The sequence below is a fragment of the Nannospalax galili genome, unplaced genomic scaffold (genome assembly GCF_000622305.1).
Source record: "Nannospalax galili isolate Female #2095 unplaced genomic scaffold, S.galili_v1.0 scaffold367, whole genome shotgun sequence".
In the NCBI taxonomy this organism is placed as follows: Eukaryota; Metazoa; Chordata; class Mammalia; order Rodentia; family Spalacidae; genus Nannospalax; species Nannospalax galili.
In genome coordinates, this window is record NW_008356465.1 from 236767 (window position 1) to 255826 (window position 19060).

At 49.6% G+C, this 19060-nt stretch overlaps 1 protein-coding gene across 7 annotated transcripts in view; it reads right to left on the minus strand.

The window, feature by feature from the left end:
- The window catches only part of Sema4d (semaphorin 4D), a 146705-nt gene that overhangs the window by 57641 nt on the left and 70004 nt on the right, over positions 1-19060 (minus strand). The window contains exon 1 of one of the 7 annotated variants that reach the window (XM_008854590.3): positions 11487-11683. The exons of the other annotated variants lie outside the window; for them this stretch is intronic. The gene's annotated coding sequence lies outside the window, so the exon portion shown is untranslated. Of the gene's footprint in view, positions 1-11486; positions 11684-19060 lie in introns of those variants that run through there. 7 annotated transcript variants of the gene reach the window in all.

Below are 19060 nucleotides of genomic sequence, written 5' to 3' on the forward strand. Positions count from 1 at the left end.
TTTAGGATGCCCCATTTACATGTGGCGGTAAGCTCCTGCCAGGCTGCCAGACTGCCTGAAAAATCACACAGGAAAGGCTGGCAGTTTCCAGAGCTGGAGGCCATGTTTCTGTGATGGCTGCTTCAAAAGATGAGTCAGGAAGATGCCAGGAAGACACCCTGCTGAAAAAGGAGTCTCTGCATTTGAATCCGAGCCCATGGGCTTTCCGGACATGAAGAGACTACTACTTTACACAGCAGGAGTCCCCAACACCCGGGGACTCATTCACACAGGGTCAGCACGCTGCAGCTAAGCTGTACCTCAGCCCTTCCTTTATTTTTAATGGATTTTTCACAGTAGTCTTTAAACCAAACAGAAACAAATACCTACCATGGAGGGGAGCCTGGCTTTGGGGGCCTGTCACCTGCATAGTGGGGGATGGAGGCCTCCAAACAGGTTCCCTGAGCCCAGAGATCTCACACCATTGGATCCAAAGAGATAACCCATGTGCTGTGCACAACTAGAGGCTGAGTGTGGTGAGGGAGACCATTCAGGAGCAAGCCTGACTGAGCCAAGCTCAAATGTCCCCCAGAGAGTCCACTGAATGCCCAGTACCAGCAAACACCACATGGTGACCCACTCGAAATGGTTCTCCTGTCACAGCCTCCTGCAGTCAGAGAAAACACTTTAGGGGGAACAAAGGAAGGAATGTGTATTTTAAAAAACAGGATTCAATAGCAATGTGAATCCTGAGGATTATGAAAGATTCCCTTTGCGGGGGAATTCCATAGGATGTCACGTAATAGAGGAAGGGCCAGTGTGGTCAGACCAGACATGGTCACCTCATATCACAGGACAGGGAGGACAAAGTAGCTGGGGTGTCTCTGTCCCTCTCATACTTACTGGCCTCTGACAGCCAGAATCACTATCTGAGCCTCCCACTTGCAGTCCACCAGGGCCCAATGTCCTGTCCGGTTGATTCACAACATGCTTCTAGTTGCAGCAGCTGCCCTGGTTCTGGGTTGCTAGCTTGTCTTTACTCTTCATTCCAGACCATTTTTTTCTGCTTCCTCAACACAAAACAGCACAAGCTATAATTAGTTCTCACCCCAGTGATTTCACCATAGAATCCCCAGCATGAGTTTATGGCTGCTCCTTAGCCTCCTCCTTAGATAGCATCCTCTAGCAACTTGCAAGATGAAGGAAGATACTCAGAGGAGAGCAAGGCTTCCCATTTTCAGAAGCCAGAGTCTTCTCTTCCTCGATCCTCTAGAGGAGCAGCTGGGGATGACCATGGGTACCTCCCCCACTGACCCCCCCCCCACTGCAATCCCAGCAGAAGTGACCAGATCAAGGGCCCTGAGGTCAAAACTATCAGCTCTAGGTGTGGCTTCTCTGAGACGGGTGTTCTTTGGGAAGTTACTGGGCCTCTCTGGGCCCTTTTCTCCTTCTGAAGGTAAGCTGATAAAACTGTAGTACCTTAGAGGGCCCCTGCCTCACCTCAGGGTTCTGAGTATCCGAGGCTGATCTATGTGGACAGCTTAACCTTGAACACAGCACCCGGCAAACTCTAGTTAGTGTGTGTTAACTGGGTGGGACTCTTGCCACCTGTGAAATGCAGCCTGTTACAGAGGCCTCTCTGAGATGGTTTGGCCACACATAAAAAGAGTAAGGGTATAGCTGCATTAGCTTTAAGTGAGCCTCTACAGGTTGACTGGGGCCATATGTGGAATGGGGGCTTAGTTGGTGGAGTGCTTGCCTAGCACGTGTACAGTCCAAGCTTGGATGCCAAGAACCACTTCAAACTGGGTCTGGTGGTACATGCCTATAATCCCAGCAGAACAGGTAGAAGCAAGAAGATCAGAAGTTGAAGGCCACCTTCAACTACAAAGCAAATTCAAGGCCAGCCCGGGCTATATGAAAACCTGTATCACTCCTTTTCCCCACATGCAATAAGAGCTTTGAATCACTGAGTTCTGCAATGTCCATAGGCCTGGATGACACACCCCAGACTCCAGGATGCCCACTGTACTCAGTGATAAGTATGGGATTGGACAGAGCATAGCAAGACATGGAATGTGCCAGATCCACATGGAACCCTGGCCTTGGCCAAGGCTGTAGGCTATGAGGCTCCTGGTCCCTGGCAGATCTCCACAGGGCACAGGGATCATGCCCCTCTCACCAAGGGACCAGCTCCTTCCCCTACACAACTACCCTCAGACCCAGTCCATACACAGTGATGGGGAATAGCTCATTAGACACACACACACACACACACACACACACACACACTAGTGATGGGGAATAGCTCATTAGACACACACAGACACACACACACACACACACACACACACACACACACACACACACACAAACACACATAGACACAAAGACACACAGAAACACATATACACAGTCACATACACATAGAGGCCATGGTGCACATGCATACACAAACACACAGAAACACATATATAGGCATACACAGGGGTCATGGCACATGTGTGCACACACACAGACATACATATACACAGAAACACATATAAACAATCACACACATAGGCCATGGTGCATGCACAAACACAGATAGGTGCCATGGTGCACACACACACACACACACACACACACACACACACACACATAGAAAAACACATATGCACAGTCTCACACATACACATACACACAGAGGCCATGATGCACACATACATACAGATACATACACAGGCACACAAGCACACACAGAAATACATATACACAGTCACACACACTGTGCATTCACACATACACAGACATACACACAGATATATACACAGACACACACAAAGACACAGAAATATATATATACACAGATACACATACAGGTCATGGCATACACACACACACACACACACACACACACACGCTCACAGAGTGAGGGAGAACAGGCCCAAGCCCAAGCAGAATTTGTCTTCTAAGTCCCTAAACCACCAAATGCCACTCTAGCAAGTTGCTTTTCTCAGAAACACAAAGTAAAATTACAGTCAGGCCAGCTTGACAAGGGCCATAATCAAGACCCAGTAGACAGGGGTCCTAGATCAGTGGAAGGTTATCTCTTAACTCCTTCCCTGGGATGTGGCACACCCATGGGAGAGGCTGCCTGCTCCCCAGAACCGCCCAGCAAGGGCCCCAGTTCCCCAGATTTGCCCCCTGCCGGGCAGGAGACAAGGAAGCTCATGGAGGCTGTTGGTCCCCTCTAACTGCCAACTGTCACCATTCTGTCCACACACCATGTATGTGTGTCATCTCTCCCCATTCATAGGCCCCTTCCTGCCCAAGGCCTCCAAACCACACCTCAGTCCCCGATGTTGATTAGCAACTTCACCACAATTTGCTATTCTGAGATTCTGCTGGGGTTTTTTTTTGTTGTTGTTTTGTTTTCTTGAGGTGGGTTTCTGCTATATTGGTAGGGCTGGCCTCCAACTCATGAGCTCAAGCCTCCCTCCTACCTCAGCCCCCCAAGAAGCTGGGACAGCAGATACACATCAGAGCTCAGGGCTCTGTTTTTTAATCACAGTGAAACCAAAGCAGCCTTCACTCCACTGACAGCTCCACACACGGTTACTGATGGAGCGTGGACCTGCATCACCTCAGTGTTAGGCATGAAACAAGTTGACAACCTCAGGCATGGCTATGACAGGAGGCAAATGCCGCAAGGCTCTAAAGTGCCTTTCTTGAGTTGAGGTGCACTAGGGTTCCCTTTGCACCAAGACAGTTATGGCTAACTGTTGACAGGTTTACAGCCAGTGTCCAAATATCAAAACGGCCTTGGGCAAAATGTCACAACCCGATATTAGAGCAGAGGCTGTGGCCAATGACATGACTCAGCAGGGCACAGTGCCAAGTCAGAAGACCTAAATTTGATCCCCAGAGCCCACATAGTAGAAGGAGAGAACTGACTCCCATAACGTGTCCTCTGACAGACATGCTATGGCACATAAGCATGTGCATGTGTACACACACACAGTAACAGACTAGAGGTTGGATGGCTGTGATCCATGAATTACAAGCAGCAATCCTCTAACTCACTTTAACCATTCCTTCTTGCCATTCACAGAAGCTATTTAGTCTCCTTGGTTTCCTCCTAGAGACTCAACCATCAGGGAACAAATATAAATAGGTCACTTCCTGGAGGGACCCCTGAGTCTGTCATAAACACTGCAAGAAGTCACTGGAGGCAGAAAATGATCCAGAAAGAGCATTGCATCGAACTACATACACTGCATCCCCAAGGTGGCAGGCAGGGCCCAGGAACCGATCTTGTAGCAGGAACTGGAGTAAGGGAGGAATCACCACAGCATGACCAAGAAGACTTCTCAGCCAGAGATCCCTGTGCATGCTCCAAGAAGGAAAAGACCGCCTGCACCTCACTGCCCAGCTAACCAGAGGGCCCCTGCTCCTGGCAGCTCAAGTCTCCCAGTGTAGGGTACCTGGGCCTGGAACTCAGGATACCTGGGCTGAACTAAAGATCTGGGACCTGAGTTTCAGTGGTCTGGCAGGCCCTACTATGGGGACTGTCCCAGCAGTGGGCCAGCAGTGCCATAGTGGTCTGCTGTTCTGAGATGTGTCACCTTCCAGATGATTCACATCGTGAGACATGGTAGGTCACTCACAGGGGACATAGAGGAGCTGGTGAGTCACTGGCACCAGACACCAGTGGACTCATCCCCAGGTATAGGACACAATGCTGGGTGGATAGGCAGAGCTGACTCAAGCCAAGCCTCAAGCTTCAAACCTTGGAATTCCCAGGAACCCACATCAACTGGAAAAGCCAGAGATTCTAAAACATCCTTTCACCAAGATAAGCTAGAAAGCACCCACAGCTGGACAGATGGCCCTGCAGTCTCATCCCTTCCTAAGACAAGGTCTTATTCCTGAATAAGCTCAGTGCCCACTCCAGAGGCCAAGGCCATTCCAGCTGGTGGCAGAATGCTCGGTCAGCAAAGTGCTTGCCTTGCAAGTCTAAGGGCTCAAGTTCAATCCTCAGAACCTGTAAAAAAGCCAGGTATGGTGGTGCTTGCCTGTGATCCCCACACCAGGGATGTGGAGACAGGAAGATCCTGGGGGCTTGCTGGTTTTTATTTTCCATGCTATATGGTACAGCAGCTACGTACAGGGCCTACACTCTACCAGCATTAGTAACCCGACAGGAAGTGAAGCCTTTGTGGGGACGCACAGGTTCCATGCAGATACCGAATTTCAGCTTCCCTATCTCAAGGCAAATCTGAACAGATCTCCAGGGATGTGCGGTAGGAAAATCACAAGCTCTGACAAGCTAGACAGCCTGTGGGGGTTGGGTGGCAGCACAGGGGACACATGCTCTAGCATGAGGTACAGGGACTATTTCAGCCACGGGGAGGGGGATTTCAGTCACAGGGAGTACATCACAAAATTTCATAAGTAGAGGAAGGAAGGTTTTGCTTAGCAATACTGTCTCAATCAGCAAGCAGGAAACTCAAAGCACCTTCCAGGCAGGCCCGGCTGGATCCCACTACTACTTCCAGCCCTACCCAGTCAAGTCCACTCATGTAGCCACGCCTACCCATCTAGCTATGCTCGGTCCCATCTCTCCTCCATCTTCATCCCTCTGGACCACAACTTCACACACTTTCCTGTGTTGACGGCCCTGAAGGAGAAGGCAGAAACAAACCTCTGCGACGAGCCAGCAGCCTGACAGACTTGCCAAGCTTACTTCCTAGGGCTAAGCAATTCCTCACATTCAAGGGGATGCCAGCTCAGAGATACTTATCTAAGGTGCCTTCGGAGAAAAAATTATCTTCTGAATGGGTTAATAATAACAGTAGAGCATGCAATGCAATATAAATCAGGCGCATCAATGGCTCTCCGCAAGTACAGATAAACACAATATATTATTAAATGCAAAGAGATGATTTTTTTTTTAAAAAAAGCACTTAAGAGCAGGGTTACTCAGTAAAATCAGTCATGAAAATGGAGCTGGGACGCCTATGGCCAGGTAGCTCTACCTGGACTTCTACCGGGTGGGATGGCAACTCCTGCTTTTAAGGCGTGTGCATGTGGGTTTCCAAGTGGGAAGCACCTAGGCTAATCAGGATGCCACCTGCACACAGGTGGAACTTTCAGAGGCATCCTTTAAACATCCTTCCTGGACTTCCCTGGATCTTCTTAATCATGCTCCTGGAGCCTTTTGTCAGAAATGTCCTTAGCACCAAGTGTGCTGTTTCCAACCACAGCAGTTTCCCATCCTGCCATCTTCTCTTCTGATGGTCTCACCGCCAGTGTCCCCATTAAGGCCTCCTGACACCTTTAGAGTTTCAGCCTCTAAAGTCCAAGATTGACTATCCTCAAAACACCAAAACCCTGGTGCGTGCCTGGGTTCATGTCTAAGATACTTACAGGCTCAGGCCTGTGCTTTGGTCACCATCACACTTGGACTGCCCAACTCTGACCAGTTCTGCAGTGACTCCCGAAGGAGTCATGGTTAGACCATCTATACCAGCTGAAACCTGGGGCCAGCCTGGCATCCGTCTACCTGGTGGAGCTGGCCTCCAAATGTGCCTGGATTACAAAAGGGTGGCTTGAGTCATCTACTGAACTGTTAACTAGATCGCCTGCCAGGCATACCCAACTTGTGGCCTGAGGATCACATGCAGCCCAGGATGACATGGATGAGGCCAATACAAAATCATATACTCACTTTAAACATTATGAGATTTGATTTGATTTGATTTTTTTTTTACTGTTTCCAGATTTTTCTTTATATATATTTTAGTTTTTAGAAGAAGCATTTCATTACAGCTTTAACATACTCAGTAACAGTTTCCAGAGCAAAGATACATCTTTCAAAAGTGGCTATAAAGTTTTTAGGTTCACTGTTGAATTAATACAGTTATACAATATCGAACTCGGTATAAACCCTGTAAGACATAAAATTGAATGAGTTTTTAACGTTTAAAAAACATCTCCATTTCATTTTTAAATATACTGTTTCTTACAGAAAGACACATTGTTGTTGCTAATAACACTGTGATGTTGGTGCACGCATCTCTATTCTGTACGTAGCTGATTATTACTAGTCATAATTGGTTACACTTGGATCCTTGGCACCTGTGTATGTCTATAAAGTCATCAAGATTTTATTTTATTTTATTGCATGGGCCTTGGGTATGAATTTCTGTTGTATTGCAATGTTAAAAGGCTGGATATATCTGTAAGAGCAGCCACTTAAAAACCAAGTCTCGGGTCTAGAAAGATGGCTGAGAGGTTAAGAATGCTTGTTGTTCATGCAGAGGACTCAAGCTCAAGTCCCAGAAACCCACATAGGGCAGCTCATAACTGCTTCTAACTCCAGCTCCACGGGTTATCTAACACGCTCTTTCACCTCCGAGGACGCCTGCATTGATGCACGTGCCCCCAGGATCCGCACTCACTAGACTCCCACTTGAAGTGAAGACAACAACAGCCCTCAGTGCCTTTTACTCTTCCAGCACTTTGCAAAGATGACCAGGAAATTACATTCCTGCCTGTGTCCACCGCACCTTGAGCATCCTGCACCTGAAACCAATACCACCCAGCAGCCAGGTAAGCCTCCTCATGGGCTCCCTCCTCCCGCCTCATTCCACTTCCTGGATATGCCCAACAAAAGCACCAGGAAAAGGTTTTGTTTAAGCCCTGCTCATGCTGACCTCTCTGCTCTGCAGGCCCAGGGCCTGTGGCTGCTTGCCTGGCTCTAAACTCATGGTAGACTCACAGAGTATAGCCCAGACAGGTCCCTGGGCAGAGGTGGGGCTGAACAAAGGAGAAACAGACAAGTCCATCTATGTCCTTCCTCAGACCCAGCTTTTTTTTTTTTTTTTTGAGCTGGGAGTCTCGCTGTGTTGCCTAAACTGGCCTTGCACTACTGGGCTCAAGCGATTCTCTTGCCTCAGTCTCCTAAGCAGCTAGTACTCCTGGTTCCACAGCACCGGGCTTTGGGGATTGGGCTTAGCAACATTTGGCTGTGCCTACCCCTCACAGGGCTCTCTCTTTGGGGATGCTGAGGCCACAGAAGGCCTACCACACAAGCCCCCATTCTTCGTCCTTAAATCTCACCCACCTCTGATGTCCGGCCCCTCTGTGCTGCATCCACCTAAGGCCTGCAGTGCCTTTGGTCCACAGTGCTGAGGCAAGCTCATGCTGGGCCAGTGGCAGCAGCAGCAGGTGAGCATGCTCATGTAGTTTGAACACCAATCTCATGGAGACTGTTTCCTGCATCCCTGCTCATCAGTGCTGTCGCTAATATTATCTTTCAGAGGCACAGAGCTTCTCTGAAGAGCACATCTTAGGGAGCACTAATGCTTCCCCAGGACTGCTGTCGAAACAGACCCCAAACTCACTGGCTTGAAGCAACACTGGATGGAATCTCAGGGCTGCTGGAGCTCCTGAGTACTGCTGGATCTCTCCTAGCTAGCTCTGTAAACTGAGCTTCATGAGGGACCTTCCTCCTCTGTGTCACAGTCAGCAAATGGGATCCCAACATCCCAGGCCAAACAGGGCACCCTGTCACAAGGACTGTGGAGATCTAAGGGCAGGTATAGGCTCTCTGCCCTCTGACTTTCCACCTCAAAGTATAACAACCAACCTGGCAGGAATGAAGATATTCTAAAAAGACACCTGTGCCCCTCCCTTTGGCTGACTGACTAGTGAGACGTCCCTAAAGAATTGGAATTTCCCCAGGAAACACACGATGGAAGAAGGAAAAGACTAAAGCCTGGTGCCAGTCAGAGACTTTCCCAGGAAGGGATCCCATACAGTTCTGACAACCTGTCAGATCACCTTGCAGGGGAGACTAGAGCCAACAACATGATGGGTCACTGATGAGTGGGACCATACCCTTACCCGGTCTGCTTAGCAAGGCACACCTCTGACCCTCTATTAGCTTAAAGCTCATGGCAAGGCCCTCAGGACAGACTTCGGCGGGTCCACTGGACCTCTATATTTCTCTTCCCGATGTGGCCACATTGAATAACTCTCTTTTTCTGCTTTTCACTGTTACTTATTTTATTGGCTTATTGAGGACAGGTAGCTAAACCTGGCTTGTTAGGGCTGCCAGGCCCCAGGCTCTGACCCTAACAGCCCCAGTAACTAAAGTGACAATTTTCATTTGCACAGGTGCTCTGGATCGCACACCAGGAAGAACGGAAATGAGGCTGAGAAACTGACATTCTCCACCTCCTTTCTAGATGGGTTTTCTCCCACCCCCAGGAGTCCCAATCTTCCTTTGTCTAGTCCCTTCTGTCATTTATCACCATTTACTTAAATGGCTCTGAAGCCTGAGTCTAGCTCTCTCTTTGGACTTGAAGCAATATACATATGAATATTAAAGTCAACCTGCCTTTTCTCCTGTTAATCTGTCATTTGCTAATTGAACTCACAGGTCCAAAAAGGTAGAAGAAGACGTTTCTCCTCCCCTCCAGAAGCAGTGCAGCCTGTCCTCTCCTCTCTTCTTTTCCTCTCTCTGTCTCTGTCTCTCTCTCTCTCTCTCTCTTGCATTTTGGATCACCTGGATTATCAGGGACAGTCTCTGTACCTCAAAGCCCTGTGCCCTGCACAAGATCCGGATGGCTTCTCAAAGTCCCTTCCCCACGGGATCCAAGAGTCACAGGCTTGGTGTGAGGGAGAGGGTATCTTGAGGGACAATATTCAGCCTCCTGCAGACCCGCAGAATAGCACACCTGCCACCACTGCCATCCCAGCCTGAGAGAAAGGGCTGGGGCTTGGGGACAGAGGGACATAGTCTAAACTCTAGAGACACCTGTAACCTGTCCTTGGCCATCAGAACACCTTTATTTTTTTTCACTCGTATAATTAGTATGATTAACAGTCTAGCAGGAGCCATACTGAAGCTGATCTCCAAAGGAAAAAAGCAAAAGGCTTGCACCCATCCAAGGAATGGACCCAGAGAGGAACTCTGTGGGGCTCAGAATACTTGTCATCCCATAAAACTCAACAGTGAAACTCTTTTTTCTTTCAAAATTGGGAAACCAAACAAAAACCCCAAAACCCCTCCCCATCTCTCTTACATGTAGAGCCTAGCACTTTGGAGAGGGGAGCAACGTCTCCCTGTAGCCCCAGCTGGCCTGAAACGGGATATGTATTCCAGGCTGGCCTCGATCCCACAGAGACACACCTGCCTCTGCCACCTGAGTGCCAGGATTAAAGGTGTCTGCCACCATGGCCAGCTCAGATCCCAACTCAGATTTTAATCATGATTGTATATGTAAGTGTGATGGGTATAGACAGAGGCCGGGAAAGTGGAAAGGACCTATGAGACAGAAGAAAGAGGCTTCAAGGGAGAAAAGAGGGGCAGGTCATAGAACACGTGATATAGAAGCAGAAGGGGAAGACTCGGGGGACGAGGGGACCTGGGAGACAGGTGGGGCAGGAGGACGAGAAGAGCAGGGTAGGAGAGAGTCAACCAAAACTCAGTGTACATCAAAGTGCCATAAGGAGATCTGTTTCTTTGTAAACTAATTAGAAAAGTTAAATAAGTGGGCCATTCCACACCAACCTTGAGTTGGCAACCTGAGCACTTGTTCAGTTGAGTCACGGGTGGAAACCTTCCCACATACTGCCATACAGAATATGTGGGGGGGGGGCAAGCAGAGGAGGAGCAGGTCTGGGGTGCATGAGCTGAATAAGAGCCTCGGGACCCTGGAGAACCTGGGAACTTACAAGGAAACCACAGGAAATCTTGAGTTAGGGGTCATTCAGACAGAGTCACTGACTTCAGACGCATCACTGTGCCACAGGAAGCCCCCACTCTTGACAATCTGTGAGGGCCCAGCTCTAGGGCTTCTGTCCTGAGGGTTCCAGGGTGGTCCATTTGATCCTGGTTTGCCAATCACCCCTCCTGTCCCTATCTTTAGGACAGCTCACTCCCCAGTCCTCTGACTTCCACATGTGGGTCATCAAAGCCCTTCCATTTTACAGGCCCCAGAGGCATGAGGCCAACCCAGCTGTGCTGCCATCCTACAGAGCAGCCACGCCCTTGGCTTTATTGAAGCAAGTCCCACAGGTTCCCTTAGTCCGTGGACTGCAGCAGGGCTGGGCAAGCCCCAGCCAGCGCCACTCCTGAGGCAGCAAGCCAAGTGCTCTAGGTCATCACTCCTTCCCCACAGCGTGTGTGTATGAGACAGAAACCTGAGATAAATGCATTCAAACAACAAAGGAGGGTTTGAACACAGCCAGCACCCAGTATCCACGTATGAACACCAACTCCCTGCCTACTGACTTCTTGGCTGGGTCATGCCCACTGCCTGCAAGGTACAGGGTGGCCACATGCTCAAGCCAACCCTCCACTCTCTGCCTAAACATCTTTCTCCTTCATTCCAGCAGGGCACCAGCAACCTGAGCTCCTACAAGTAAGGCACATGCTTAGGACACTTCACTTGACCCCAAGCCATTTACAAAGGCAAAGCAAATACCAAACCTCCATCACTAGCCCCGCATACCTTTCTGTGGCTGGCTTCTAGTCCCACGCTGGCCACTGTGTCCCTGGCTGCTGTCAGGACAGCTCTAGTCTGGCCACTCTATCCTCATGTGGGGCTTCTGTCTGCCTGAGACATCTGTCTTGACCATGAGGTCTCAAGACACCTGTCATGAGTTGAGGGTACAGTCTGGGATGGGGTGAGGGGAATGTGCCACAGGCGGCTGGGCCATTCCGGTTACAACAAGGCACCCTTCAGCAGTGGGACAAGGCTCCATGGTGAGCGTTCTCTGCAGGTCGTGGGACAAGCCTGTCCCCATTCTCTACCCTGTAAATAGCAGGGCTGTTCTACAATGTGGGCCTGATTGTTTTTCTGTATGGGCTGATTTAGGGGTGTGGGGCAGGCTAAGGAAGGAAAAAGAATGCCTTAGAGGCTGGAGGTTAGACACAAAGAATGGGGGCCACTCTGTCCAGCACCCATGCTGCACAGGCCACTGCCCACCAGGCAGAGCTAAGAGCCACTTCCTGGTCCCAGGGGCCACAGTTTCATCAGTCACCTGAGGGCTCCAGCCAAGTTCCAATAGGCTGCTTATACTTCCCAGCTCTCCCTGATACCCCACACCTGGCCACTGGAGTGTGGTGCTGAGCGGACACATCCCAGAGGGACAGGAACTCCTTGACTTCCGTCACATAGTCCTGAGATGTCTCTTACCCCTCTGCACACCATAAGTCAGTCCTGAACACAGGGGTAACCTAGGCACCTCAGTCATACAATAAGGCTAAGAGAAATGTTCATTCATGAGGCAAAATATTTCTTGGATTAGAGATGACAACACACACACACACACACACACACACACACGCACGCACGCACGCACGCACGCACGCATGCACTCTGAAGGTTTTTAATTAGCACAGGGGCCAATGCTTTGCAACACTGGTAGCACAATCCACAACATATAACATGAGGGAGAATTCGCTTCCAATTCTGGTTCAAAGGTACTAGCTCAGCAAAGAGTAAAGACCTCTGCAAGGAACTCTGACCTGTCCATAACTTCATCAATCTGTTTATGGTAAAAAGTAAGGACCAGGGGCTGGAGAGATGGCTTAGCAGTTAACAGCACTGACTGCTCTTGCAGAGGACCCGGGTTCGATTCCCATACCATCCTTAACTCCAGTTCCAGGGGAATCTGACGCCCTCTTCTGACCTCCATGACATTGCACGACACAGGTGCACTCACATACATGCAGGGAATACACTCATACACATAAAATTAAAATAATAAAATATTTTTTTAAAAAAGAACCAGTATCTATTTTCAAAACCTGTTTTCTTTAAAAACGAAACAAAAACGAGCAAGGAGTCTACTGTACAAGCTGTAGCCAAAGAAAACCAGCTGGCCTTTGACCAAGCTTACTACATTTTTGGTGTCACTCACAAGCATTAACTCACTCTGTTTAGCCCAAGAACATGCCATATACTCCTGCAGGGTGCACAGCTCCTTGGGTTGCCCTCATCAGACTCATCAGACACAAAGTGCTGTCACCAGCTGAGGAACCAGCAGGTTCAAGATATCTGAGACCAGCCTGCTCCAAGGCTCATCCAGAGCAGGCCATGCATACCTGTGACAAGGGATCTGAACCCACCAGTCCTGGGAGCCACCCAACAGGTTGGGAGACCCATCTCTCTCCTTGGGGCACCAAGGTGGAGCTAAGCATGGTTATTATTAAGTACTGTTAAATGCTACTAGAATTTCGAGTTCTGTGTTGAGCTTTCCTTTACTGTAAACACCCTTTAAATGCTTTCTGTGATTAAAACAGTCAAGAGCAAGCATTTGACAGGCCCTTCCTTCCCTTATGCCTGGCAGCCTTGAGCAGGGAACCATGAGTCCAACAAGCAGCTGGGCTGCCCTCATGAAAGCCAGGCTGTTCTGGATACTTCCCAGGCACCCTGAGGTCACTCTATCAGCTGCAGAGGACCACAGCTGAAGACATGCTCCAGTCATGGCCACTCCAGACAGCCTGCATCACTGACCTGAGAAGGCAGTGCCCTAAGCAACACAAACCTGGGCGAACCCCAGTTTATCAAATAGCTATTCTCACTCAGCCCAGGAGCGGGGCACTTACCCAGGTGACCCAGCAGAAGGCCTGTGGTGGAGTAAACACACTTCCATTTGTATGAAGGGCTGTGCCACAGCTGACACGAACACATTGCCACACATCCCTCTGTAACCAGGCTGTTTGGCTTACTTTTCAAGTTAGTCAGGAGATTCCTTCCTGGCTGTCCTCTGGTGTCGCAACATAAGGCCCCCCAAACAACTTCTCCATGATGGCCTTTGCCTACTTTAGATTTTTATAAAAAGAGTAGGCTGAGTTGTTAACACAGAGCTGAGACAACACAGCAGCAATAGGTGTGGTGGTGGTGATCATGTGCTGGCAGCAACATCAAGACAGCGGCTGAAGGGGCTGGGATGCTCAGTGCATAAAGTGCTAGCCGCTGCTAAGCATAACTTGCATTGCACAGTAGTGTGGGTCTGTGATCCCAGCACTCATACGGTGAGATGAGAGGCAGAGACAGGTGAATCCTCAGAAGCTCATGGGCTAACTAGCATGGTGTACACAGTAGCAAACAAGGAGCCCCTGCCTCAAACAAGGTGGAAGGCGAGGAAAGACACCCAGACTGTCCCCTGGCCCACACCCTCACTTGTACTCATACATGCAAACGTGCACACATACCCCAAGGGCTGGGATTAAAGCCATGCACCATACACCCAGCTGAGAAGGCTGTGGAGAGCCGAAAACAGAGATTGTAGGCCTCGGTCACAGAGAATTCCAGGAGCTACCAAGTCCTAGGGACACCTAAGTCTTCAGAGTTATGACACCAGCTGCTGGTAAGAGCCACAGGTTCCAACATCCAAGATGTGTGTCTTGGTTACTTTCTATTGCTGTGATAAAAAAAAAAAAAAACACATAACCGGGACTGCAGAGATGGCTCAGCGGTTAAGAGCACTGACTGTTCTTGCAGAAGACCCGGGTTTGAATCCCAGCACCCACATGGCAGCTAACAACTGTCCATAACTCCAGCTTCAGGGGATCCGACAGCCTCTTCTGTCCTCTGCAGGCATTGTACGACATGGGCGCACTTACCTACATGCAGGCATAACACTCATACACATAAAATGAAAATAATAAAATATTTAAAAAACAAAACACGTAACCAAACCAACTTGGGGAGGAAAGGGTTTATTTTATCTTACAACTCCAGGGTCACAGTTGATACTGAGAGAGCCCAAGGTAGGAACTCAAGGCTGGAACCTAGAGGCAGGAGCTGAAGCACAGACCATGGAGGAAAACTGCTCGTAAGGCTGCCAGTAGGCTTGCTCTCCTGGCCTCTCCTCAGCCTGCTTTCTTATACACTACAGGACCACGTGCCCTGGGGTGGTACCACCCATAATGGACTGGGCCGTCCCACATCACTCAACAATCAAGAAAATGGCCCAGACATAGCCACAGACCAGCTCAACGGAGGTAATTCCTCAACTGAGGTTCTCTCTGTCCAGGTGTATCAAGTTGACAGCTGAAGCTATCTAGCAGTGTGGGACCTGGAACAGTAGCTGGAGCCGACTACTGCCCCGTAAGCTGCTGTTAAGAACCAAGGGCTACACTAGCTGCCCAGTACTGGCAGCCAAATCCCAGAGCAACAACCTTCCAACCTGAGCACCTACATCTATAAGCCTCTGTCTTCTAGAGCCAGAAGCCAAAAGCCTCTAGTTCTCAAGACTTAGAGCTATGAGTCTGAGACTGTCCATACACAAGCCATTACCACTATAGGGCTCGGGACTGGCAATCAATCACCTGCTTGGGATTTCTGAGAAAAGCACGAGGACCCCAAGACCAACCCCTGCTCCTGGCTGGCATGCAGGGACCACATGGTCCTCCCATGCCTTCCTCACCAGCCCCTGCGCCCTTTTCTCCAGGCATACTTTCACCCACCATAGTACAGTTGTACAAGTGTCTAAAATCTAGATCTAGTCCAATGTGTCTGCTTAAAAACGGAACCCTTCAGTGGCTCAGGAGATGGTTCAGTTGGTAAAAGTACTTGCTGCACAAACACAAGTACTTGAATTTAGGTCCCTAGTAACCATGTACAAGAGTCAGGCGTGGTAGTACATGCCTAGAACCCCACCACTGGGGATTGGAGATAGGTGGATCTCAGGGACTCATTGGCCAGTCAGTCTAGCCAAAACAGCAAGCTCCAGGTTCAGTGAGAGGCCTTGTCTCAATATACTGGGCAGAAATAGAGAAAGACTCTTAGCATCAAACTCTGGCCTCCACATGTACCTACATGAGGGAGTGTAGATACATACACAGTAATTTTTAAAAATTCAATTATCTCTCTGCTACCTTTGGATTAAAATCCCAGCTCTGTACCTCAAATACTGCGGCCAGCTGCCTGATCTGCTTACCACCTACACCCTAACCAATGGCTGTTCCTCTCCACCTCTGTTCTCTCAGTCTGACTCTCTCCAGTTCCATGTGCAAAACCTTCATACACACCTGCAGATATACCCAAATACCTGCTTCTGCCAGGCACCTTGCCAAGTATGGTGGTTTGAACGAGAATGCCCCCCACAGGCTCTAAGTGCTTGGACATTTTGTCCCTAGGTGATGGTGCTGTTTTGGGAGGTTTTAGGGGGTGTGGCCTTGGCTGGAGTAAGCACATCACTGGGGGCAGACCTTAAGAGTTCTTAAGCCTTGCAGGATTTCCTGTTGCTCTTTGCTTCCTGGGCCTGTTTGGAGATGTGATCCTCTGCTTTCTGTTCCAGCTGCCTCCTGCTGCCATGCCTCCCCTGTCATTATGGACTTTAACCTTCTGACCTGTAAGCCAAATAAACTCTTCCTTCTGTAAGTTGCCTTGGTCTGGTGTCTTCACATCAACAGAAAAGTAGCCAATATACCAAGTATCCACAGAGCAGGATGGGGCCAGAGTTACCCTCATGGAATCATTCGGGGGTGAGACATGGAAACACACCACAGTATGTACATGAGCATGTGTGCCTAGGCAGTGACAGGCTGCACTCAGTCCTATGCAGGAGATGAGCTGGCCTGGTCAGAGGCCTGGAGTTAGCCCTGAGTGGGGGCTTGAGCCAACAGAGGTCAGCCCAGCCCACATTCACAGTGACTTCTCTACTCTAGCAATGCTTGTCCAAGAGTACAAAGTATCACGAAGCTTTGCTAGGCACAGGCTCCCAAAAGTTGCCTCACCTGATCTGCAGCCTGCTTGCCTAGCTATTCAGGGCAGCCAGGCCTTCTAAGAACCACCACCACCTCCCTGGGAAAATTGCTTCTTCAGCACCCTGCCAGACCCACCAAGCTAAAGCCCTTACTTCCTGAATGTGGTCCTAGCCATCCCACTTGTCACCATACTGAGAGATCTGCCTTAAATCAAACCATCTCATGAAACAAGCCCCTTTCTCTCCACATATATACAGGACTCAGTTGGGAATTCTCCTTCACTCCAGTCGGCAACAGCTGCAGCTCTGAATAGCAAATAACTGCCACTGGTAAGGGCTCTGCAGAGTTTGGCCTCTGGGCACAGTGGATGACCAGAAGGGCCTGCCTCTCTCAGCTCAGGCATGTGTCAGGTTATGTCCAAGTGACATTTCAAGACAGCCCAGACTATTGGAAAGAGTAGGAGGAGGGTAGGGACCATCTCTCTGCCCTGGGACTCCTCCTCCGGGTTCCAGGATCCCTAAACAGAGCACTCAGATTCTACTGGCTTCTTCTAAAATTGGGGCTGCCTTGTACCTGGGTGCTCGGCTCCCCACTTCTTTCCTCTAACACCATTTCAATCACTTTGCTTCTGATTTAAGCTCCTGTGAAATTTCAGGCATGGGTCTCGGGAGTGGTCACTGTGGAGAGGTGCTGGCAACCAGAGGAAGAGGTATGTCCATCCTTCCATGGAGTCACCGTGGGAACAGGGTCACAGCAGGAACAGGGTCACAGCAGAGGCACAGGAAATGAAACATCTGTGGTAAAACTAATGACCACTCCTGCCCCACCACCAGCTGTCTTTAAAGGGCTTCTCTAGAGAAAGTTGTTTATTAACACTCCAGCATCCTGCACAGAGAGCCTGGTTCACAAACCCAACATCCAGCTGCTGGGAGGGCGTATGTAAGCTCAGCGAATAACTGTCCCCTTCCCTGCCATGATACCCAGTGAGCTGGGGCTGCAACCCCTGTCCCCCAAAGCCCTATACAGCAATTTTCTCCCAGATAAACCCTTCTATCTTGGTGGGAAGCTCCGTAAGACATAGAATGTTCTAAAGGGAGGTGAAACAGTCCATCCTGCAGGGAAGCTCCTTAAGCTTAGGAAGTAAACAACTCAAGAGCTTCAGGAAGTCCCTGAAACCAACCAGGTTCACTAAAGTCCTCCCTCCCTAAGATTGTATATGCCATAAGGACTGCAGAGAGACACTCTCAGACCAGTCAAGACCCACTGAGATACCTGGAAAGGACACTCTCCAGCTGGTTGAGCTGCTGCAGGTTGTGCAATGCACTGTAGGTTTCCTGCTTTCATGAGCTGTCACCCACGGTGGAGTGGGCTTTTGGTGATGCAGCTGTCTTTGAGTCATTTCTGCTCCTGTAAGTAACCCCTCCCCACGTTTGTGCAAGTAAACCCAATAAAACACATTGGTTCACTAAGTTGGACTTTGGTGATATCCTTACTTTATTTAGCCTCACATTAGTTCCCCATTTGGGGTGATATTTGTTCACATCTCCCCAGGAATAGTGTCACATAATACCAAGGGTCCAGGCTACATTCCCAGGCCCAAGAGGCTTTACTGTACCAAAAAACCAGCTTTGCCTAGAAGTGGGCAGAACAATAGGAGGGGCTTGGGCCACCATGAGGACAGGACAGTGGGAAGGGCCTTTGGGTCCCAGCCTAGGCCTCCTGCCTGAGGAGAGGGGAGCTTCCTTATCTCTCCAAGTTCACAGGCCTCTTGAGTACTTGTTCAACGCAGGCAGCTCTGTAAGGACAGTGTGAGCCTCATTCCTTCAATCACAGGAACACAAAAAGAACACATGGGAAACCAAGAGAGGGGAAAACGTCACAGAGCTGAGATGCCCAGCAGTGGGAGGTGAGGGGGAGATCAGAAACCTATGCATAGAAATAAGCCACATGCCTAGCCATGCCTAGCCAGTCCAACCTCCCCACCTGCTGCTCAAGGAAACCTTTGAAAAGACATTGCTTCACTTCCACAAGTCCTCCCAGCTGGCAGAGGAACAGCTCAACTCCAGGAGCATCCAAGATACAGGTGCAGGCAGACACTCCCACATCATCCTGTACTGCCCCTCCTGGCCCAGAACTCACCTCCACCCTCGGGAGGCCACTCCTCCTCAGACCACAACTTAGAGCCCAGGCAACCCACCTGCATCCCATAACCTCCTCCCCTCAAAACTCCCTACCACTTCTAGGTAGACTTACCTGGTGACAGCACGGTGTATCACACACACACACACACACACACACACACACACACACACACACACAAGCACATCAAGTGTTCCTTCCCCCCACTCCATCTCAGCATTTGTA